Raw genomic sequence first — 16,310 nt, 5'->3', positions numbered from 1 at the left:
AGCCACTGTTTCCCCCCCATCTATTTGCCATGAAGTGATGGGACCGGATACCATGATCTTAGTTTTCTGAATGTTGAGCTTTAAGCCAACTTTTTCACTCTCCTCTTTCACTTTCATCAAGAGGCTCTTTAGTTCTTCTTCACCTTCTTCCATAAGGGTGGTGTCATCTGCATATCTGAGGTTATTGATATTTCTCCCGGCAATCTTGATTCCAGCTTGTGCTTCCTCCAGCCCAGAGTTTCTCATGATGTACTCTGCATACAAGTTAAATAAGCAGGGTGACAATATACAGCCTTGATGTACTCCTTTTCCTATTTGGAACCAGTCTGTTGTTCCATGTCCAGTTCTAACTGTTGCTTCCTGACCTGCATACAGGTTTCTCAAGAGGTAGGTCAGGTGGTCTGGTATGCCCATCTCTTTCAGTTTTCCACAGTTTGTTGTGATCCACACGGTCAAAGGCTTTGGCATAGTCAATCAAGCAGAAATAGATGTTTTTCTGGAACTCTCTTGCTTTTTTGATGATCCAGTGGATGTTGGCAATTTGATCTCTGGTTCCTCTGCCTTTCTAAAACCAGCTTGAACATCTGGAAGTTCATGGTTCACATATTGCTGAAGCCTGGCTTGGAGAATTTTAAGCATTACTTTACTAGCATATGAGATGAGTGCAATTATGTGGTAGTTCGAGCATTCTTTGGCATTGCCTTTCTTTGGGATTGGAATGAAAACTGACCTTTTCCAGTCCTGTAGCTGCTGCTGAGTTTTCCATATTTGCTGGGATATTGAGTGCAGCACTTTCATAGCATCATCTCTCAGGATTTGAAATAGTTCAACTGGAATTCCATCACCTCCACTAGCTTTGTTCATAGTGATGCTTCCTAAGGCCCACTTGACTTCACATTCTAGGATGTCTGGCTCTAGGTGAGTGATCACACCATCTTGATTATCTGGGTCATGAAGATCTTTTTTGTACAGTTCTTCTGTGTATTCTTGCCACCTCTTCTTAATATCTTCTGCTTCTGTTAGGTCCATACCATTTCTGTCCTTTGTCGAGCCCATCTTTCCATGAAATGTTCCCTTTGTATCTCTAATTTTCTTGAAGAGATCCCTAGTCTTTCCCATTCTGTTGTTTTCCTCTATTTCTTTGCACTGATTGCTGAGGAAGGCTTTCTTATCTCTCCTTGCTCTTTGGAACTTTGCATTCAAATGGGTATATCTTTAGTTTTCTCCTTTGCTTTTCACTTCCCTTCTTTTCACAGCTATTTCTAAGGCTTCCTCAGACAGCCATTTTTCTTTTTTGCATTTCTTTTTCTTGGGGATGGTCTTGATTCCTGTCTCCTGTACAATGTCATGAACCTCCGTCCTTAGTTCATCAGGCACTCTGTGTATCAGATCTAGTCCCTTAAATCTATTTCTCACTTCCACTGTATAGTCAATGTGGCTTTAGGCAAATCATTTAAACTCTTCCAGCCCGGTGATGTCAAGTGTCAAAAGAAGGCACAAGAACATCTTTCTCCCAAGGTTGGTGTGAAAGTCAACTAAGAACACCCCCTGCTTAACAGGTAGAAAGGGCTCCATTAAAGTTACTTGAGTATGGAAGAGAGGTGGAAATACAGTCTGATGGAAAGACTGTTCGACAGGGGAGCCAGATATCCGTTCCAATTCTAGCCCTGCCACCAGTGACTTACTGTGTGATCCTGGGCACATGGCTTGCCCTCTCTGAGCTTCATGCCCTCATTAGTAAAATGAGGGCATTTGACATTTTATACTGGACTGAGGATGCTTTTGAGCTAGCAAGGTTCCAAAACATTTTGCTCCTCCATTCAGCACCAAACATCTGATCAGCCTCTCCAAACACTCCCTACCACCCTTAGGCTTCCCACTGCCAGGTCATCAGCAGGACAACTCAAGACTTCCTTGGACTCATGACCTGATCCTCTGCCCTAGAGTCCTCACACCTAGCTATACCCCATCTTACTCAGCTAATACAAGCTAAGGGCCCCACTTTCTCAGCACTTCAATCTAGCATCCTTCTTGCTGAAGCCCTATTACACTCCTCCAAGATGTTTTTCCTCCTTTCATCTGCAATGAGCTCCACTCATTGATAATTCTTTTATGGTGGCATTCTAGACTGGAGGATGAACGAGGGTACATGAATATGTTCAGAGGGGACAAGTATGGTTTCATCCAGAGTGCTGCATTCAGGTGGGTATTGGAGGGTGAGGCATACACTCTCAGAGAGAGACACAGCTCTGAAATTGATTTTCACAGCCCAGTTTGGGGGAGGAACCTAAAGGAGCTTTGAAGTCCAAGTTCCGCACTGAAGATACAAAACTCATTTCTCCTCCCCACCTACATTTTCATCAGCCCCGTCGCAGGCTTCTGCACTAGCTTTCTGCTAACAGCTGATGACAGAGAAAGGGCTCTGGTTGGCACAAGGCCACTGTGCATTTCGCTTTTATCAGATGCTGACAAAATTTCCCCATCAAGGAAGATAAATTCGAGGTGATATTAATAAACCTTCGAATGCAGAGATCAGATCTGGCTGGCACTCTTAATGATCCCATCAGCAGCAAGCCATTTCCAGCCTGGGGAACCCAGAAGTTTATGATTCTGTGTAAGGCAACCTGAAGGCTGATGTCTCTTCGCCTGGCTCCTGGCGGAACCTGGAACCCAACTGGGGCTCCAACTGGAAGGTGGGGCTCCTCCAGGCCCCCAAGTGAGGTAGGAGCTGAGAGAGGAGGGGCACTGATGAAAAAAAGCCCAGAGTAAATGTCACCGGGCAGTGTTTTGCACCCAGAAAGTGCTAAGTGTTTTGTACTATCTTCTCATTTATCATAAGCTGAGTGAGGGAGGTGCTATTTTTAGGCAAGGACGCTCCCACTTAGAGAGGTTATCCTTAGCAATATCAGCGTCATCATACTGGCTGTCACTAAGTGCTTTCTGGATGACTGGGCTTAGGATTTTGTCTGAATTTTCACAAGTCTATCAACTCAGCCCCATTTTTGAACTGGAACTTGAGGGGTAGAGAGGTTGAGTGTGTTGCTTGAGGTCACACAGCAAAGATGCTTAGTGGGCACCAGAATTCGCGATTGGATTCCAAAGCCTATGCTGCCATGTGCTGCCCTCATCACAGGGTGCTGCAGGAACACCACCAGAGGGGACCCTCTGGCCTCTGTCATAGCACCCACCACTCCAGGCTGCAACAGACGGCTCATTGTGCTTCCACCTTCCTGGAGGAAAGCTGTGTGCAGTCATGAGCCATGTCTGCCTGGAGGATGCAGCTCAATGGCTACTGTAGGGCCTGGCACTTAGTAGGGACTCTTTAAATGCTCAATATACAAGTAGAAAAATGGGAGGTCCCTACTCACATCCCCTGGTAGCTCAGTGGTAAAGAATCTGCCTGCAATGCGGGAGACCTAGGTTCAATCCCTGGGTTGGGAAGATCCCCTGGAGAAGGGAATGGCAACCCACTCCAGTATTCTTTCCTGAAGAATCCATTGTCAGAAGAGCCTGGTGGGCTACACCCCAAAGGGTCCCAAAGAATCAGACACGACTGAATGACTAACACACACACACACACTCACATCCTAGAAGACTGCAAAGGCACCTCACTCCACTCTCCTTTGGGAAGGGTGAAACTTGGCTCAGGGAAATGTGTATTTCAAGTTCACTAAGACTGGATTAAGGCAGTGAGAACATAAAAGATAAAAGAACCCAGCAAATCCTGAAGGGGAAAGCTGGGCCCTGAAACAGCCATCTGCACAGCAAACACTTCCTTTCACAGTACAAATGCATCAAAGTCCTTAAGTCCTTTATTGACGCTAATCTAGTTAATCTTCACAATGACCCCATTTTACAGATAGAAAAAGTGAGGCATAGCAGGACTGAAGTACTTGCTCAAGGGTGCACGGGTTTTGAATAGTAGAGCTGGGATTCGAACCCAAGCCATATAGCACCAGAGCCTATACTTTGGGTGTCTCCACTTACTATCTTCTGGGTATGGGCTGTGTGCAGTGGTGGGGAGCCTCGGGGGTCCAGAGAGCTCCCAGAAAGTCCACCCCACCAGACCTCAGGCTCAGGCTGAGAGGAAAACGCTCTGCAAAGGCAGCAGCTGGAGGTTAAATTCTGAGTAATTAACATGTTTATCCATCATAGCAGAATTGTTCCCTAGAGAATTCAAGTGTCATTTCACTGTGACTTTAATCCAGGAATGTTTTTACTGTGTCTTGCCAGCAAATACTAAGGGGGAAGGGGCTGGCATCTCCTTGATGCAACAAAGAGAGAGCAGGGCTTCTGTCTGGACCAGGTGGAAGATTACCACCTGACTATTCTCAAGGAGACCGAGCTAGAAATGTGGGGGCAATTTGTGTCTGCTTCAGGGATCCCAAGTCTTGGAGTAAACAGCACCCGACTTATAAGTCACAGTCAGAGGGCGAGTAGGGACTGCACAGTCATGACAGCCAGAGACTCTGGACCTGGGCCAGGTTCAGTCCTGGCCGCACCACTTACCAGCTGTGTCACCTTGGCAAGTCACTTCTTTTACTGCATATATACAATGGGGATAATAATAGGAATCTTTAGCTGAATCCCTCCTAAAAGCAGCCCTGAAGTCCAACACCTGGTACAAGTAATTAATTTGGAAGACAATCCAGGGAAACAACGTGAGGTGTAAGTAAGTGAGACAGGCAAGGGAGGAGACCAGTGCTGGGTGCACTGATGAGCAATTATACCAACAGTGGGTGACCAGGGCTCTGTCCCTCCAGGGGCTCTTCAAAGGGGGTGTCCCACTGAAGGTGAGAGCTGGGTTATCTATTCCACTAACCCACCCATGCTAGAGGGTCACTGCTGGCACTTCTGGCCTGCCTCTCATGGAGACAGAGCACCCTAGGGCAAGAGATGCAGGGAGGCACCTGTGCGGATGGGGTCTACCTTCAGGATTCACCCTCAAGAAACTCCTGGGATTGGGCGTGGGGATATGGGTGGGCACAGGAACATCTGCTTCAATGCAGGTATAGTAGTTGACATGGTGCCTGGTAACGCAGGAGCACTCTACCCTAAGTGCTGGTTTGCTGTCATGGTGATGATGATTGTGATGGTTATCATGACTACTTCTGGCCTTGGGAGGACAAGCAGGAAAATGAGCCATCCAAGGATAAAGAAGTAATAGCTGATGAGATGGATGCCCCTCCTTACCAATGAGTCCAGCTCCAGCTCCCACCCATCACCTGCCATGAATCGAGGGGTATCCTGCTGAGAGAAGACCCCTCCTCCCCTCTGTGCCCTGGGGGAGGATCTGAGAAAGACCAGCAGCCAAAGGTGGCTGGTGGCACAACATTCAGTAGGTGGGGAAGCTGGAGGAATACAAGGATTTCTAGGCTGCTGGACTACTTGAGCTGAGAGTCTGGGGACCTGGAAGACAGGTTGGATCCTGAATAAATAGACACAGAATCCAGTGACATGGATGAAAGGCTATTCATTGGTTCACTGAACAATCCTGGCATACCATCCATCTTTCCAGCCCTGTGCTAGGCACTGGGAATGAGGAGGTGAATCAGATACTGCCCACAGGCTGGAGATTGCAAAAAAGACAGAGGAGGGAGAGGGACAGGCATGAAAGAAGGAAACTAAATGTGTCCTTGAGGAAGGATATCTGAGTGGGCTCCAGCCTACTCATCATCTTTCAGTGCTCCTCAGGACTCTTCTCCATGTAGCCAGCCATACCTTTCAATGTAGATACCCCAACACCACCACCCCACTTTTATTCATGCACTGATATAACAAACATTTATAGAGTGATCTCCTGTATTTGCTAGTGCTCCAAGAGCTTCACAAAATATGAATTCACACCAGCCCCATGAAGTTTTACAGAGAAGGAAAAGGAGATCAAAGAGGCTAGTTAACTTGCCCACAGTCACAAAGCTAGGAAGGGGAGAACAATCTGCAGTCACAATCCATTCTCCTCTACCCCTCACCCCCATCCCACCACCAGCAGAGCCTTCCCTGCCTCCCCTCCCTTCCAAAGCTTGAAGTCTGCTATGAGCACCCCTCACCTGGGGGTCTGACAGCCCCGCCCGCCCAGCCCTTAGGGCCCCACACAAGCTGCCTCATTGTGTTTTATATTTCACATGCCTATGTTTGGTCTCCCACTAGTCTTTAATCTACCTCAGGAGCAAAACCACACTGCTAATTTCTGTAATTTCCTAGAAGAGCACAAATACTTCCAAGTAATAATAACTCCATTCATCCACATAAATGCAAACTCCCTGAGAGCAGAGACCTCTTTATCTGTTCTTCACTCTATTCCCAGGGTCTGGTGGAATGCTTGGAACAAAACAGACACTCTGAAAATACTGCTGATGATTGAATGGACAAATACACTTACTTGCATTCATCACATGCCAGATACTGTATCAGGAGGTCCATATGCATTATCCCACATTATCATCGCAGATGATAGCAGGAATGAAAGAAGTCATAAATAAGTGAGTAAAGGAGCGAGTAATAAATGAATGAGGAGGTAAGTGAAGGAAGAAATTCCAAGGACAGCCTCTTGTCCATTACCCTCAACACCCAGATATTTCACTCCACTGCCTCGCATCCACCAACCATGTCATGTTCCAGGGCCCATACACTGCCATGTGCCTCCCAGCATATCGGTGGAGTCCCTCTCCAGAGTCGAATATCCATCGGCATAAGCAAGAACAGTCAAGGAAGCTTTCTGTATACCACTTGAAGAGCAGTGGGAGCCTACACTGCTTTAACAGGCTTAGAAGTCAAGGCTGGGTGTGGAGTGAGGAGAGCAGATCGCTGAGTGAAGAGCTTTTCTGGTCCACCCAACATTGTCCCCTGGCTGCAAGCCTACAGCACAGCTTCAGAGCACCGGGTAAAGAAGGAGGGACATATTCACTCACTCACTCATTCACCCACTAACAAGCCTCAAGCAATGGAGCACCTGCTGTGCCCAGAGTAGTTCTGTGTTCTGCAGGGGACATGCATATAAATAAGAAACAGTCCTTGACCTTGAGGAATTTATGATCTAGGAGGAAAAATAACAGTGACATTAGCTCAGATGTCGGCCATCTCTGGTTTATCCAGTACCCGGTGCCATGTATACAGCCTCTGCTTTTGCCCTGAATGACTTACACTCTGGATGTGGCACTGTTTGAGACCTTCCCTCCTGCCCTGCCCTCCAACCCATGCCCCCAGACACAGGCAGTGGGGACCAACACAGACTGTTGAAGATTTCACAGGTAAGGTGGAGAATGGATTTAAATTGAGCACCTCAGGACAAGTGGGTCTCGTAGGAGATTTTGAGTTCACCCAGTTTCTTCAAGGCCATGGTTTGACCAAGGATTTCTTCCCCAACCCTCCCCCAAATAGCCTTTAAGGTAGAAACATGGACTTAAGAAGCTTAAGTCTCTCACTCTCCCTCTAAAAGCCCCTTGACACTCATCCTCCAGATAGGGCTTTGCCTCTATGGACATCATTAGGGTTATTTATGAATATTGCATTTTTTTTCCTTTTCCTGGGCAATTGGTAGTATATCTTCCAGTCTCCTTTGAAGGTATATGTTGCCAGCAGTTTTCTCTGACCAATCAATCATGAGCAAACTGGTGTGTGCCATTTCTGGATGAAAGCTTTCCATCCAGAGGTGCATCACTGTCTTGAACCAGGATGATCCTAGAAGTAAATGTAAAGTTGGAGCTTCATTCAGCTTCGTTCGCCAAGAAACTTTAATGAAGAGTCTTCCCTTCTCCTCCTTTCTGTCCTCTATGATTGATATTATATGCGGAAGGAGCAGGAAATAAACCTTTCCTGTGTTATGCCAGCCATTGTTGGGGTTGTTTGTTACTGTAGCATAGCATGGCTTAACCTGATTGATGCAGCCTCTTTGATGCAGGACAATTCAGCCCTGCCTTGATCTACAGGCAAACTGTCATATGCAACTAATTCTGGTGCTCACCATTAAAAAAGATCCTCTAGATAACAGAATCTGCACTCTGCAAAAGGAAGTTGATGGTGTCTTTTGATAGCTGAACATTCTCCTTGAGGTCTCACCCCTCACTCTCAAGAGACATTCATCAACATATTTTTCCTAAACAAAATGGCAAAGGCCCCCATGCGGAATTCTGGAGAAGGAGCTTCTAACTGGCACAAAAGAAATACGGTCTGGTAAGCGCCATGAGAAGGTGGGTGTCAACACCACGGGGACACAAGAAATAGTGGGACTTATTTGGATATGAGATGCCTTTAAGAGGGAGGTGATATCCCCCAAACCCTCAAGAAGGTTTTTCTGCAAGAAAGGAAAGAAACAATTCCCTAAGAATTGAATCTGAATGTGGCTCTGAACTCTGAAGCTGATGCCTAGATCCCAGACAAACTTGCACGAACAGAAGGAAGGAGGTGCTCTGGTGGCTTTCCAGTGGCACTCTGTGTCACTGGGCCAAACCCTTCTCACCACACAAATGTCAGAGCTTTGGCAGGCCTTCCCACTCCTGCTATCCTCCCGGTCACTCGCCAGACCAGGATGCATGAAGGAAAGCACTTTCTGATTTGGATTCTGTCTCACTTCTCTCTCCTCACCTGCCAACCCCACTGCATCTGAGACTGAGCAGACAAGATCATCTGACTTACATACAATATGACATGACTCCAGCCTGAAAGTTACAGGAAAAACCTGAACACAACTCTAAAACATTCAGGAAGCCTGTGTTTAATGTGAAAGAAATCAACCTCACAGGACCTTTATGATACACCAAGGCAGGAACCCATGGCCCACCCTTAACAAATCTGGACTGCTCATCACCCAAATGCACTTCATTGTCCAAGGTCAGCGCTCTCGGGCTGCCTGGGGCCTCCACTACAGCCTCCTGCTCACCTCTCCCCACCCCTGCCACACTCCATCCTTAAGCAGCTCTCCGCCTGATTTCACATCCTCCATAAAATAGATTTGATCGGAGAGGAGCCAGTTTAACTGAGCTCATCACCTCTCACGGATACATCAATATCACAACTCTTTGCAGAACAACCATCGAGGAAAAAGACTAGAACCTACCAGAAAAGATCTTCTACAACTAGAGGTATAAAGAAAGGACCACAAGGAGATGGGGAAGATGGGTGGACTTGTGATACAATCAAATCTCATACCCCCAGGTGGGTGACCCACAGACTGGAGAATAATTCTAGTGAAGATGTTCTCCTATAGAAGTGAGAATTCTGAGCCCCACACTAGGCTCCCCAGCCTGGGGAGTCCTTCACCTGGAAGATGAGCCCCCATAGCATTTGGCTTTGGAGGTGGCGGGGCTTAATTGCAAGCAGCCCCATAGGACTGGGATAAATAAAGACCTCACTCTTAAAGGGTGCACAGGCCACAGGGAAAAAGCAGTCATTAGATAGGAGCCTGGGCCAGACCTACCTGCTGGTCTCAGAGACTTGTGGGGTTGCAGGTGGCTGTGTGTGTGTGAACTTACCATGAGGACACAGACAGTGGCGGCAATCATGTTTGGGAGTCCCTCTGCCTCCGTAGCTGGTATTAGTGGTGCCATTTGCTTGTTAACACCAAGACCCAGCCCTACCTAACAATCTGTAGGTGCCAGTTGTGGGACACCTCAGGCCAAACAACTAACTGGGTGAGAAAACAGCCTCACCCATCAGTAGACAGGCTGCCTAAAGACTACAGTGCCCATGCCAGCCTCTGGACATGCCCCCTAGATGTGGCACAGCCCACCAGAGGGCCAGGACCCAGCTCTACCCAGCAGGGGATAGGAATGGGTCCCTCCCACCAGGAACCCTGCACAAGCCTCTAGACCAGCCTCACCCACCACGGGGCAAGCTCCAGATGGAAGAAAACTACACCCCACAACACAGACCAGACCCTAACCCTGGGACCAGCTGGGGCCTGGTCCTACCCACTAGCAGGCCAGTGCAACTTCCTGGACACCCTGGCCTCATTCCCAACTGGACACGCCAGCTCCACACCTGGCAGTGATCTGACACGAACTCTGGGATCCCTGGGCCCTGCAGACAGACTCCAGGAACCAGCTCTGCCTGCCAGTAGTCAGGTACTAACCCTGGAATCTGACTTCACGTATCAGTGGATGGGCAACAGCCCTAGAGTCTTTAGGATCTTGACTTTGCCCACCAGTCAGTCAGCACTAGCCCCAGGGCCCCCTGAGATTCCATGACCAGCCACCTTGTGACCAGGCCTGTAACCAGCAGCCAGTGGCAACCATATAAGGCAGGGCCTGGCAACCAACCAGACTAGGAGCCAACCAAGTCTACCAGACCCCACGTAGTCAGCCTGCCACAACAAAAGGACCCACACAGCCCTCTTAGGGGGAACCCCTAGAGCATACAGCTTGGGTGACGAAAGGGGAGTGCACAGCTAGGATGCACAGGACACCTCCTACAAGGCTGCTTCTCCAAGGTCGAGAAACAAAACCTACCCCATACATAAAAATACATACAACAACTCAAATAAAGGTGGCAGAAGAGTATGTTCCAGACGAAGGAATAAGATAAAGCATCAGAAAAGAGCTAAGTGAAGTGGAGGTAGGGAATCTACCCAAGAAAGAGTTCAGAGTAACGATTGTAAAGACTATCAAAAAGCTCAAGAGGAGAATGGATGCACAGAGCAAGAAGTTAAGTTTTCAACAGAGTTAGAAAACATAAAAAACAACCAAACAATATAAATACAATAACTGAATCAAAACTAGAAGAAATCAATAGTAGACTAAATGATGCAGAAGAATGGATCAGTGAGCTGAAAGACAGAGTAGTAGAAATCACTGCTGCTGAACAGAAAGAAAAAAAAAAGACAGGAAATTAGGACAATTTAAGAGACCTCTGGGATAACATTAAGTGCACTAATTCTCCTTTATAGGGTTCCCAGAAGGAGAAGAGCAAAAGACTGAGAAAATATTTGGAGAGTAAAACCCATCTGATGGTATCCATTCTCTTAGGTGTTTTTCTAAAGAAATTTCAAATTTATGCTGTTAATGACTGACTATTTTTCTGTCTACAGGAAGGCATTTAGGTACATTACTCACAGTGGAAATTTTTGCTATGTGATGGATCACAATGGAAAGAATACCATTCTGACATCATGATGCACAAAAGTCCTCTTCTTGGGTACCTTACCCTAAACGTCATTCTATCATATACGCCAAATAAGCCTCTTACACACAACTCCGAGAATACGACATGAGTATCCATTTCTAAATAAGTGACCTCTGCCCTTGTCAGAGGAGAAAGGATCAAATTAGATAATTCTGCTACACAGTAAAATTCTCCTGAATAGGAAACTGCTTCTCCCACAGATAGAAAAGCTGGAAGAAGCCCAAATTCTGAGGATACTGTCAGTGAAAACACACACAGATTGTAGCTAGTTATTCATCAATTAATTCCCAGCTAGCTTTGTCCCATGGATAAGGAAATGGCAACCCACTCCAGTACTCTTGCCTGGAAAATCCCATAGACAGAGGAGCCTGGTGGGCTACAGTTCATGGGGTCTCAAAGAGTTGGACACAACTGTGCGACTAAGCACAGTTTTGTCCCAAGTCATCCAGCAGACAGAATAAGATGATATTTACAAGTTGTGTGCATTTCAATTAATATTTTTAGACATCATGAGTGTATAATTAATACTTTCAAAAAACACATCCATACCAGATCAGGCAGTGTTGTTGTTTTCTGCCCTTGTCCATATGCCGGTATTTTTAATTCCTTTCTGGAAGGAAGACAACAGTCCTAAGTTTTTTTCTTCTGTGGCTCAGAATAACCATGTTTTTTCTGCTTCAGTAAATCATTACTGCAGCTTGAAACGGTTCCTAGAAAGTTCTGGTTCCATTCAGTCTTTTGGAGGAGGAGAAGCAATCTACAAATACCGAGAACTAGAGGCTTCAGGCATAAGGGTAGTTGGCCTCCAGACAATGTAAAGTCCATTAATCAGGATAAGTAAGGTTACACTGCACTAACAAAGAAACTCTAAACTTCCCAGAATTTAACTTTTCATCATTTATTTCTCACTCATGCAAAGTCACTTGGGTCTGGTGGTTCTCCAAGGTAGCTTCTTTAAAAGAGATGACTCAGGAATCCAGGCTGGTTTTATCATGTGATTCTACCATCTCAACACACAACTTCTGCTATCACCATTAGATAGCAAGAGAGAGCACAAGGAAGAAGGAGGGGCTTTTAATTGACTCGGTTGCAAGAGATACATGTCATTTCTGCTCACAGACCACCCAACTGCAAGGGGCTTGAAAGAGTGGGAAAATTCATGGCTATTTGGTGGTCATTAAATGTCTCTCTACAATGGTTATCACTTTGCAGTCTTGGGACACTATATACCTACTTAGCAATTCTTGAATTCCAATCCTTAGAGTCTGTGCTCCAAGCTCATTATGAAATCACCACCAGAGGTGACAAGGGGATAAAGAATGTTGTGCACCTCAACAGCAATGTGGCACAGGTGTGTTTATTTGAATCCAAAGGATTCTTCTCTTTGTTCTCTGAGTGTCCCAGAAGTGCCCCTTGGAACAACCACTTGTGCTTTGCAAAGAGAAGATGGACCAGAGGAATCACCTTGAGCTTTTGATGAGAGATCTGCTTAAGATGGACCAGAGGAACAGCCTTGAGCTTTTGATGAAAGCCCTGCTTCTTAAAAGGAAAATAAAAGTTGTCAGGCTGGGGGTGGGAGTGAGGACTGGCTCCACTGTACCCACACTGGGAGGATTTTATTGCAAATCTTCCTCTGCCTGGGAACCAATAGATAAATGAGATCATTGTTTCCAAACCCTAGAAGGAGGACTGAGATGTTAAAAATATATAAAGACTATAGAAATTCTAATTTAGTCAATGTAAAGCAGTTCCCAGGAATCTGCATAATAATAAACACCCTAGATAGTCTCAATAAACAATCATATTTGGCAGCCACTGCCCTGGAGGAAAACACAAGTTCATTACCAGTAGGATTGATTTATTCAGTCTTAAAATGATAGCCAGGACCAAATAAGTGGCTGAACCAAACTAAGATCAGCAGAGCACTGGGCTCCCATCAACCTCTGATGGAAGGCAAAGGTCTGAGGCTGGTGTTCATATTGAGAACAGACTGGTGCATCACAGAAATAACTGGTCCTCTCATTTGGAAACCAAAGCTCCCAGGAGTTTAATTATCCCTTTAGAGACAAATAGGAATCCCTGGCAGGACTGGAAGAATGGTTCTGAGGTGGGAAGAGGTTCGAATGAACAAAGTCTTTGTCAAGGGTAAGCTATGGCCTTTCCTTTCCATACCAACTTGTGAACCTACTTGGACACAGGCACAAAAAGGACAGCACTTTGCTCTGGATGTGTGGGTTTGCTTGCTTCTGTAGGCTGCACTATGTCTTCTTTGCAGCACACGGGCTCTTCATTGATGTGCTCAGGCTTTCTCTAGTTGGGGTGTACAGGCTTCTCATTGCAGTGGCTTCTCTTGTGGAGCATGGGCTCTCGGGCATATGGGTTTCAGCAGTTGCAGCTCATGGGCTCTAGACCACAGTCTCAGTAGTTGTGGCACTCAGTTTTAGTTGCCCCACCTCATGTGGGATCTTAGTTACCAGGGATAGAACCTATGTCCCCTGCATTGACAGGCAGATTCTTAACCACTGGACCACCAGGGAAGTCCCTGGGTTGGCTTTTTATACCCTACCTAAATGTGCTCAGGCCCATCACTTTTCAGTAATATAATTTTACAGCAAGAGATTTACCATGTACCTGCTAAGCTGTTAGAGGACGGATATGAATGTGTAGATAGCTTTGGAAAGCTAAGAGTGAAAGCTCAGAGATCATAGAAAAGTTATGTAACATAAATGTATTTATATATATATATCTATTTTTTTTTCTATTTCTCTTTCCTGCCTGGCATACTACTGCAAAACTTAGAGGTCAGGTGTCATGTCAGGCCTGCAGGATTTCCCTCATACTGTAGAGTGAGGGGCCTGGGGCCTGGGAATTCAGGGGTAGGCGTGTTCTAGAGTTGAGACTGGGCTCAAAGCAACAGAACCATCCACTGGTCTATAGCTGTCATGGGTAAGGCCTGGAGGCAATTTCTTTTGTATTTTTTACCTTTTTATTTTATATTACAGTACAGCTGATTAACAATATTGTGACAGTTTCAGGTGGACCGCAAAGGAACTCAGTCATACATCTACCTGTATCCATTCCTGGAGACAATTTCTGGACAGAACATTTTGTGAGCTTCTTGGTCCTGAAGCAGATATTCAGATGCCTGCCAAGATCCAGTTTCAGTAAGACAAGGAGATAAGAAGCAATATTTTCTCTGAGGATTCTGGGGGCAGCTTGGACATTGAAGCAAAAGGAGTGTTCCCTCCTCCTAACACTCAAGACTCTCCATGGACCACTGTAGGCTACTGGAGTGGATGCAACCAGAGGAAGTGGTGCCCATTGGATACTGCCCACGCTCCAGACTGATCCATGCTCCCTGCACCAGCAGGATGGCAGCTTTAGAGTCAAGGAGATGTGGCATCCTTCCCAGTTCTGGAATTCCCAGCTGAGAACACTCCAAAATCCTCCAGTTGCCTCATCTTTTAAATGGGACCCACTGGATCCTGCTGAAAACTGAATGATACAATACAACTAAATAACCCAGTACTGAGTCTGGCACTTTATAACCATCCAGATCTTAGCTTTCGAAGTTAGAATGGCATCCACCCCACCCACCTCTCCAAGCCACTGGGAAGATGATAAAAGGGCAAAACCCCTGAAATACTAAAATCCATGCGTGGCTATGTAGATGATTTTTGTCATGTTCTTGGCCTTCCTGAATGCATACAGCAAAAGTTCAATCAATGTTCCATCCTGCCTGGAAATGGTTTCATTAGTAGCTGGAAAGCCAGGCCAGGATAGAAGCATTTTAAGGTGTCCAAGTCATCTGGGCTGGAACTGCACATTTAGGGTCATCAAAGAAGGAACCAGGGAGAAGTAGACTTCTGAACAAATCACTGTAGGTCTGGGGACTGGTGTGTGTGTGTGTGTGTGTGTGTGTGTGTGTGTGTGTGTGTGTGTGTGTGTGGGGACTGGTGTGTGTGTGTGTGTGTGTGTGTGTGTGTGTGTGTGTGTGTGTGTGTGTGTGTGTGTGTGTGTGTGTGTGTGTGTGTGTGTGTGTGTGTGTAGGGGTGTATGAGAGAGAGACAGGGTGAGAGAGATATTAACTCTGAACTGACCGGAAGCCTCCCTTTCATTATCATACTGATTTAAACGCCAAGACTAGCTGGGTCAGACCACTGAGAAGGAAAGACAATAAGAAAACAGAAGGTGACTCAGGATGCAAACACCTCATTGTTGCAGCGCGGTGAATGGATTCACTCCTTTGCTAAATGTCAAGTTAATATTTCTCTTGGCACCAGCTGTGTCCCTCCCCTCCTTCCCCCTACAGTGAGCCTGGTCTCCCGGAAGCCCGCCCTTTGGCAGCTGCCCAGCCTCAGCACTGGGATTTGAGGAGGGCGGGATGGCTGGCACGGTGAATACACAGGCCCCCCAGCTCAGCTGAGGAGGGGCAGCAGCCTTTGTGTGGAGTAATACCAGCTGTTGGCCTCAAGCTCTGGCTCTGGGGAGCTCTGGGCTTCAGGATGCAGCTCTGGCAGCTGACCACACCAGGGAGTGGCACAAACAGAAGTTTTCCCTGTCCTGCTCATAGGCAGGAAATAGTAGACCAGGAAAGAGAATGACCTTCAAGGCCAGTTACCAGTTGGAACTTTGTGCTCCTTGCACTGCCCCTACAGTCTCCAGGCCACCCTCCACAGGATCAGCAAGGATCAGCAGTGTCTCCCCAAACAGATGACCCACCCAGGTCACCCCCTAACTCAGAATCCTTCCCTGGTTCTTTCTGGTTTTCAATATAAAGCCCCAACCCTCATCAAACCACTGAGGACTGAGGTTGACTCCATTCCTCAGAATTCACATGGTCCCTTCACTCTGCTCCTTGCCCAGACCTTATCATCAGGATGACGGTTGTCTATTTCAGGGTCTTCTCCCCCATTCTTTAGTGCAGGGTCTATGTCTCTCACCTCTGTATGCCCAGTGCCACCTTGCACTTGCATGGGGCCTGATACAGGGAATGTGCTCAGTAGCACCTAGAAGGTCATTCATTCATTCACTCTTGCAGACCACTCTACACACTGTTTCCCCAGTCTACCTTCCACCTTCACTTTGAAAACTATTCAGGCACTCCTCACTTTATAGAGGGTCCTGTCTACTTTCTTCATTTTCACCATCCTAATCAATCTTTGTGGCTTAGCTCAAGGTCCCCTGCAAAG

At 46.6% G+C, this 16,310-nt stretch overlaps 1 protein-coding gene and 1 long non-coding RNA gene across 28 annotated transcripts in view; one reads left to right on the top strand and one right to left on the bottom strand.

Moving 5' to 3' along the window:
- Positions 1-16,310, bottom strand: part of KCNMA1 (potassium calcium-activated channel subfamily M alpha 1) — a 762,573-nt gene that overhangs the window by 451,445 nt on the left and 294,818 nt on the right. The gene's annotated exons all lie outside the window — the stretch shown is intronic.
- Positions 5,128-14,785, top strand: LOC145539745 (uncharacterized). The gene is made up of 4 exons (XR_014077929.1): positions 5,128-5,420; positions 6,308-6,517; positions 6,622-7,250; positions 14,148-14,785. It is a non-coding gene; the product is annotated as an uncharacterized LOC145539745 (long non-coding RNA).

Source organism: Giraffa tippelskirchi, chromosome 2, assembly GCF_054371585.1.
Source record: "Giraffa tippelskirchi isolate mGirTip1 chromosome 2, T2T-mGirTip1v1.2.pri, whole genome shotgun sequence".
NCBI lineage: Eukaryota > Metazoa > Chordata > Mammalia > Artiodactyla > Giraffidae > Giraffa > Giraffa tippelskirchi.
Note: the sequence above shows the minus strand (reverse complement) of the source record. Positions and strands in the feature narration are given on the sequence as shown.